Below are 8032 nucleotides of genomic sequence, written 5' to 3'. Positions count from 1 at the left end.
TGACGGGGAGTGACCCCCCGCAGGACGATCGTGTTGCCCCATGTAGTCGGGCGCCGCGCTAGTCGCGCTGCCCCCGCTCCGAGCACGCCGCGCACGCCGCGGCGCTGCCCGTTTTTAGAGCGCGACTAAATGTATGACATCCGGACTCCGGGCCGAAGAGGAATATCGCACTGGGACGCGCGGTAGGGGGCGTGGCGGGCGTAAGAGGGGAGGGGAAGAGAGGGGAGGGGAGGTGGCCGCGGTCTCACCCAGTTCCAGGGAAATCCCTGGGCATCGCCCGGCATCGCCCCAGCGCCACACAGAGCGACGCAGGGCCACGCCTTCCGCGCCACGCCTCGTGGTATTGTGTTGCAGACGCCGTTTATCCAATTGGAAACAGCAGCAAACGCCGCCACACCTTTTAGCGACACGTAACTTGTGTGTGTGTGTGTGTGTGTGTGTGTGTGTGTGTGTGTGTGTGTGTGTGTGTGTCCTTGTTGCGCGGTGTACTGCTTGTAAGTGGAACGGCTGAATTATCATATAGAAAGAAGCACTTACAGGTTGGTTCCCGCGAGTCCGATCCGCCGCCGCCGTTGTCCGGCGTTTTTTCCTCCTCCTCCTTCTTTTCTTTCCTGTTGAACGTTTCTGAGAATCGCTGGGAGTCGGCGCGGGGCGCATCTAGCGGGTCTAGGGCCAAGCGCGGACGATTACCAGCAACAACAGCAGTTTGATGGATCGGTGCAGTCGGAGACTGGCGGAGACGCGGGTCCGCTAGCGCGCTGGCCTGGAGGGCTTCGGGGCGGAAACAACAGGGACAACTTGCAACAAAGAAAGGGTTCCTCAAAAATAGAAGTTCCCTTCTAGGTCTAGAGAACACTCTAAACGTCCAACGGTGAAAAGTCTTCACCAACATACTATGGTAGGGATTTTCTCAACTATACCATACAAGACGTTACATTATGTTCAACGAACTCTAATGTATGAAGAACTGCAGCCGGTTCTCTTCTGTTGGATTTGCTGTGGCCAATGCATACTTAATACTTCAAACAAAATAGCACATTTGTGAACACTCTAAGCACAATTGAGTCACACCACAACTGCCCCCCTTATTCACTTCAAAGTATAGTGTGACATCAGTTCCTGGGTACAATTCAGACTGCAGATTTTCCCGCGTGGGACCGTAAGACTTTAAGAGTGTTTAGACTTTTGTAGTACTACCAACAAAAGGCAGTGGCGTGCGCAGGGGGGGTGGGGTGTCAGGGGGTCATGACCCCCCCCCTTTGGCCACTAGACAGCCGCCTAGAAGTTAGACAAATTGCGTCACTTTCCCCCTGTAAGTAGGCAAAAATCATGCCCCCCCCTTTCAAAATTTCTGCGCACGCCACTGACAAATGGTGGGTGCGTTGTTCGCGCTCCGCTTGGAGGACGCGGGGTCCCCGTGTGTTTACTTTCCCCAGGTGCTGTTTTAGGAGGGCGGCGTTTAAAAATTTTCCGGACCCGTTTTGATAATCCATCTCGTTTCCGAGACTCGTTAAAAAGGCATTAGCTGCGCTCTGGAGCGCTCTGGCCCTCTGGAGCGCGCCGACGCCAGATCTTTATTCCGAGTGCACTTCGCGGGGCGCCGTCCGGCACACTGGGCGCCCGGCCGCCTGGAGCACGGCCTGGAGCACGGCCTGGAGCACGGCCTGGAGCACGGCCTGGAGCACGGCCTGGAGCCTCCAGCGGGGCCGCGGGCCGCTTCCAGGATAGTTCCACTACAGTGACCGCATTCGGGAAAAAATCTTTCATTTTACGAGCCCTTTCTGGGAGTTGAACCCAGGCCGCGGGCCGGTGGCCGTGGTTTTGGCGCCGCCTGGCTCCAGAGCGGCTCCAGCAGGGCTCCAGCGTGACCGTTGCCGGCTTCCCTGGAAGGCCTGGGATTGTTCTGATGCCCCACTTCGGGCGGGAAATGACATCGCCGGGAAACGTAGATCTCCGTCTGTCTGTCTGTCTGTCTGTTTGCCTGTCTCCGCCCCCCCCCCCCCCCCCCCCCCCCGATGGACGGACGGTCAGCAGGCCAGCAGGGACAGCCAGGGAACGGAAAGTCGGTCCCTCACTGTAAAAGTTTTGTTGTCATCTTCATCTTTCGAAAAAAGATGAACAATTTCATCACGAAGTGATGAAATTCTCATAAAAGTTCCTATACTTGAAGTTGTCAACCAAAATTTTGGTAGTTCAACCGCACGGTGCTTGGCTGCAGGATTGTCCCACCTTCAATCGCTCTGGCTCTCTCACACTCACGGGGCTTCGCCCCAGGGTGCGAGCGAGAGAGACGGAGCGACGCAGCCCGCCTGCTGGACGTCGGACAGGTGTAGGAGGAGCGCTCCTGGAAGCGTGCTGCACCGCGTCAGGGAAAGGGAGGGGGCTTCCATTGTGCCGGGGCCGTTGCCTGCAGGCTGATTCCGTCTCTGTCTCTCTCACACTCATGCTGCGGTCAGTTGAGGAGAGAGAGAGAGAGAGAGAGAGAGAGAGAGAGAGAGAGAGAGAGACGAAAGCACGAGGCGCGCGGCGGTAGCGACGGATCGGTAATGACATGGGCAGGCGTATGGACTGCACTGTGCAATGCTGGATGGGAGGAAGGGGTAAGTTATGCACCGGTCCCGCGACGTCCCGGGACGTCATGGGAGGATTGGACTCGACGGGCGAGTGGAGGGCGTCAGGGAGCAGCGATTGTTCTTCGGCCGCGGAGGAGATCTGAGGCGGAGTGTCCTGGAGGAGGAGGAAGGCGGGCGAGGGCGGCACCGAGGTGGGCGCCAGAGAGGCTGATGCCGAGCAGTGCTTTCGTCACTCTGTCTCTCTCGCACTCATGGGGCGAGCCGTCCAGGTGCGAGAGGGACAGAGCGACGAAGGCGGCTCTCGGTGCTGCAGCGCTAATGTCGATAGGGCACCGTCGGCAGGGTGGTAGAGACATACAGTGCGGTGGCCGGCGTCTGATTTCAGCCAATGGGTTGCCCCCCGCGGCGCTTTCGCTGCGCACGACCCGCCGCACTTCAATAAGTGTGTGTGTGTGTGTGTGTGTGTTGTGTGCGTGTGCGCCGTAGCGGTCCGCGAGGTGTTGCGTGCGCGGTAAAAGTACGGCGGTGCATCCGGCACGCCGGCAGCACGCGGACAGTTATGCTGTCCGGCCACGCCGAGGCCACGCCCACCCACCGCGTCCCTGACGTCCCTGGACGTCCCTAGACGTCCCGAGAGGGTCAGCGCGTTTAATTGCAAATGCAGTGTCGCCTGCCTGGCAGCCTGTCCGTTGGTCGCGCCCGACTGCCTCCGCAGGATGTAGACATGAGACAGGTCTATGACTACTAGAGCCGCCGCCGCTACACAGTGGGCCAGAAGAAGGCCGGTGGAGGCGGGCAAAACTCTAGACGCCAGACGCGTTTTGAGCTCTAGAGTCGCTAAGCAGGACTCGAACCGAACGTGTGACCCCACCATTCAGAAAGCAATCCATTGGTGGGGTCACGCGTTCGGTTCGGCTGCTATTTAGCGACCCTGGCCGGAGCTAAAAACGCGTGCGGGATTTTGACCGCCTCTTCTGGCCTCTTCTGGCCCACTGCACTGTCTCTCTCGCGTTCTCACGGGGCACCCCTTTGGAGTGCGAAGGGACGGAGCGACGAGAAGCACGCTGCGGGGAATCGGACTCCTTCTGGCCGGCTGCCGCGGCTGGTCCGGCAGATAGGCTTCGTCGACCTCGCGACCCGCGGCCTTGTTGCCGTGTTTGCATTCCGCCTTCAAAGGGGCCGCCGCGGTTTCGCCTGGCGAGTCACAATGCAGCGATACCGCTATCGGCCCCGCGGCCCCTTGAGGGGAGGGAAGGACCACCTCGCGTGCTTTGCCACGCCGCGCTGGTCGCGATCCATCACAGTGTACTGTAAATGCCTAAATGCACGCTAGAGTCTGAATTTGGCAAGGGGTTAACGAACGACTTCTGGTAATTCGGCTGACAGTGCCTTGGACATCATCCTGTAATCTAGGTCAATTTTGGTGAATTTTGAGTGAAACTCAGAGGTTATCCAGTGGGTTATCCGGGCCGGCTGACACGAAATCAAAGAGTCGCTACCCCATCGGAATTTGGTCATGACATTGAGAAACGAGGCGGTGGGTCGGGCTTGTGCCTGAGCCGGGTGGAGACTCACAGCTCCTGACCATCTCCACTCTGCTATCTTAAGCCCGATACCGGGTAATACAATTGAGTGCAGTCAATAATAGGAGATAGTGAAATTAATACAGTGCGTTTGAACAGGCTTTGGCAACTTTCACTGCTGAAACAACTCATGAGAAGTGAAAACGGAGAATGGATGACTGCAGGGAATGAATGAATGAATGAGTGAATGAGGGAATCAATGAATGAAGAAGCGAATGAAGACATGAATGAAGAAATGAATGAAGACATGAATGAAGAAATGAATGAAGACATGAATGAAGAAATGAATGAAGACATGAATGAAGACATGAATGAAGACATGAATGAAGACACGAATGAAGAAATGAATGGAGACACGAATGAGGGAAGAAATGAAGGGAGAAATGAGTGTTGAAATGCTCGACGGAACGTCAGTTTTACTCGCGCCTGGCTGTTAGCAACACTAATTGCAGATCCAACGCCGAGCCTTAGGCAGTGTGTCTGCCGCTCACGCCTGCACGGCCTCACGCTGCCGTGGTGGTAACGCCGTGCTATCGACATCTCCGTCCGTGCCCATTCGGCCGCGAGGAGAGGGAAGTCCTCGGCCAGGCGCAGCAAGGCGCAGCAAGGCGCGCGAATCGTTGGCGAAGATCAAATTGACCCCGGTGGGCTCGCTCGGGCTTGCCGTCGGCTTGCCATGGCTTGCCGAGGTCAGTGATCAAAGCGCCCGCGCAGCTGCGTCGGACGGGGGTGCGCAGCCCGCCACGCCGACTCCCGCCACGCCCTGCCACAGCGCCACCCTGCCGAACGCCCGCCCCGCCACGCCTCTGAACATGCGCAGGAGGAAGAGTGCAGCCACTGCAGTGTCAGACGTTGCAACTCTCGCGACACAGCGAGCGAGCGACACAGCGTGACGTGTGACACCGACAAATGACTTCTGTTTCGAGCGGAACGCGTCGTGAGCACCGCCCCACTCCCTCCTCGATAGACCGTCCGTCCATGCGACGCAATTCATGTCCTCTGACTGCTCTGCTGTTGCTGCTGTGGGCCAATCCGCAATGTGTCGGCATACCCTGGTGCAGACAGATTGACATTGGCATTGCCGCGGGGCCGAAATCATTATCACTGCTTCCACACAGGAGAGAGGTGTCGTGAAGAAACGCTCAACCCGCTCCTGCGGTAATTTAGTCCTGGGGTCGTATTCTTCAGGACGTTTCAAAGCTCGTGAGGAAGTTTCAGCGCCTTCATTTTGCATTTAACTCAAATTCGCACCGACTATGCCGTTAATCGGTTCGTAACACTGAAGAAATGGAGACAAAAAATGATATGTCCCGTAATTTCGCAAAGATTTCCTCTAGCTATGTGTCTTACTGGAAGTTCCTTTGGGATTTCCATTACTTTAAACAAAAAGTCGACAGTGCAGTCTTTGACTCCGTCATCTAATGGAGCACAAGAATGCGGTGCTTCCTCGCGTTTCCGTGTTTGCCTCTCTAACCGCGGAAGTTCGGTCCATGCGAGTCTCTTTCTTTCGGAAAGGCAAACACGCGGCGACACGTGCGTCTCTGTCACGGCCGTGCCGCCCGTTAATGACAAGACGAGGCGCGTGCCCCCCCCCTCTCTTTTTTTCTGCGCGACTCGGCGGATGAGAGTCTGTGGAATCCTGCACAAAAGGCGCTCGGCCGGTCTTGTTTGTCGCGTCCCAGTTCCTACACTTGACTCTCGCTGGAATTAACGCCACTTTAGAGAGTGCCGCGCTGACCTGCAGCGCAGCTCCGTCTTAATTTTTCGCATCTCGCCAGGCGCCGGGTGGGGGAAAGGACAATTGACCCCGTTAAGGGCCCTAGATAGCCGAGTGAAAGATAAGCAAAAAGCCACACTTTACCTCGGCAGGTGAGGCAATGAAAAGTGCTACTTTTGCCCCTCCCTCAGGCCGGCTCTCGATCAGCCGCACCGCATCTCGCGGCCGTCGCCGCGCCGCGCCGTGCCGAGCCGTGCGTGGCTGTGTACCGCCGGGCCGCGTGCCGCGTCCACTCGCCGGTCCGTGGCGAGTCGCGGCAATTGAGATAGATTGCAAACGCGAAGTACGTTTCGACTTCGGCCGACGCCGTCGTCTTCGTTACAGCAAGCCGCACTACTCGCCTGCTTTATTGTTGTTGTTATTAGTTGTTGATGGTGGTTGTTGCTGTTGTTTTTAATGATGATGATGTGATGATGACGATGATGATGGAGATGATGGCTGTTGGTAGTTGTTGCTATTGTTGGTAGTCGTTGCTATTGTTGGTAGTTGCTGCTATTGTTGGTAGTTGTTGCTATTGTTGTTAGTTGTTGCTATTGTTGGTAGTTGTTGCTATTGTTGGTAGTTGTTGCTATTGTTGGTAGTTGTTGCTATTGTTGGTAGTTGTTGCTATTGTTGGTGGTCTTCTTGTTTTTGCTTTGTAGCAGAGGTAGTTGGAAGTAGGAATATAATTAGAAATACAACCGGATGTCTTTGGTCCGACTATGATGCTGATGATGATGGCTGTTGGTGGTAGTTGTTGCCAGTGTTGGTGGCGTGTCTTCTTGTTGTTTTGTAGCTAGTTGGAAGTAGGACTACGTAATTTGAAATACAACCGGATGTCCTTGCTCCGTCTAAGATGTCCTCGACGTCGTGCCAGTCTTGCTCATGTGCAACCATGTGTTTTTTGGGAAACTTCTTGTTTTCCGCTTGAAGGACGCGGGCGGGCCGAGGCCGGGCAGCCTCCTAGCCCTGCTGCAGCCTGCGGCGGGGCAAACATTCCAGGCTTATCAAGGCGCTGTCGGGCCGCTCCACGGCTGCGCTACGCACGGCGGCCTGCAGCCCCATTCAAAGGACGCGGCACTCCGACCGCCGTACAACAGCCCGCCCGAACCAGTCCGGCTCCCGATGAGTTTGTCCGAGGCCCTGTCGCGTCCAGCGCCGCCCTGCAGGGCCATGCAGGCCCTGCCGCCGTCCATCGGACCTGTCGATCGCAGTTAGGACCGATAGTGCCGCAGTGCCGCGCCGCCGCAGCAATTGATTCTCGAACGCTGCTTTGTCGCTCTGTCTCTCTCGCACCCCTTCGGGCCGCCCGAGTGAGAGGGAGACAAGCACTGTACGGTTCCTACATCAACCTGAAGCTCGGCGGGGCAGTGCCGCTTCTCCTACTCAGGCCGGGTTAGCCCAGGAAACGAAGGTTTTTTTAAACCCGGAAAAAATGAGTTGCGTTGTGAGTATTTGATTGTTGCCAGTTGTTCGTTTGTGCTAGTTGGAAAGGAATATAATGATCAACCGGATTTTTCGACTATTATGCTGATGATGATGCCTGTTGGTGGTAGTTGTTGCCAGTGTTGGTGGCGTGTTTCTTGTTGAGCTATTGGAAGTAGGACTACGTATTGAAATACAACGGATGTCCTGCTCCGTCTAAGATGCCTGCGCGTGCCACTTGTCATTGCAACCATGTGTTTTTGGGAACTTCTTGTTTTCCGCTGAAGGACGGGGGGGCGATGCCGGGCACCCGGCCCTGCGCAGCTGCGCGGGCAAAATTCCAGGTTATCAAGGCGTGGGCTGCTGGGCCGCTCACGGTGCGCTGCAGGCGGCCTGCAGCCCCATTCAAAGACGCGGCACTCCGACGCGTACAACGCCCGCCCGAACCAGTCCGGCCCCGATAGTTTGTCCTAGCCCTGTCGCCAGCGCGGCGGCTATGCAGGCCTGCCGCCGTCCATGGGCCTGGATCGCAGTTAGGACCGATAGTGCCGCATGCCGCGCCCCGCAGCAATTATCTCGAACGCTGTTTGCGCTCTGTTCTCGCACCCTTCGGGCCGCCCGAGTGAGAGGGAGACAAGCATGACTTCCTACATCACCTGAACTCGGTGCGGCAGTGCGCTTCTCCTACTCAGGCC

Source organism: Thrips palmi, unplaced genomic scaffold (assembly GCF_012932325.1).
Source record: "Thrips palmi isolate BJ-2018 unplaced genomic scaffold, TpBJ-2018v1 HiC_scaffold_7, whole genome shotgun sequence".
Classification (NCBI taxonomy): Eukaryota; Metazoa; Arthropoda; class Insecta; order Thysanoptera; family Thripidae; genus Thrips; species Thrips palmi.
The sequence above is the reverse complement of the archived record's forward strand: the minus strand, read 5'-3'. Positions refer to the sequence as shown.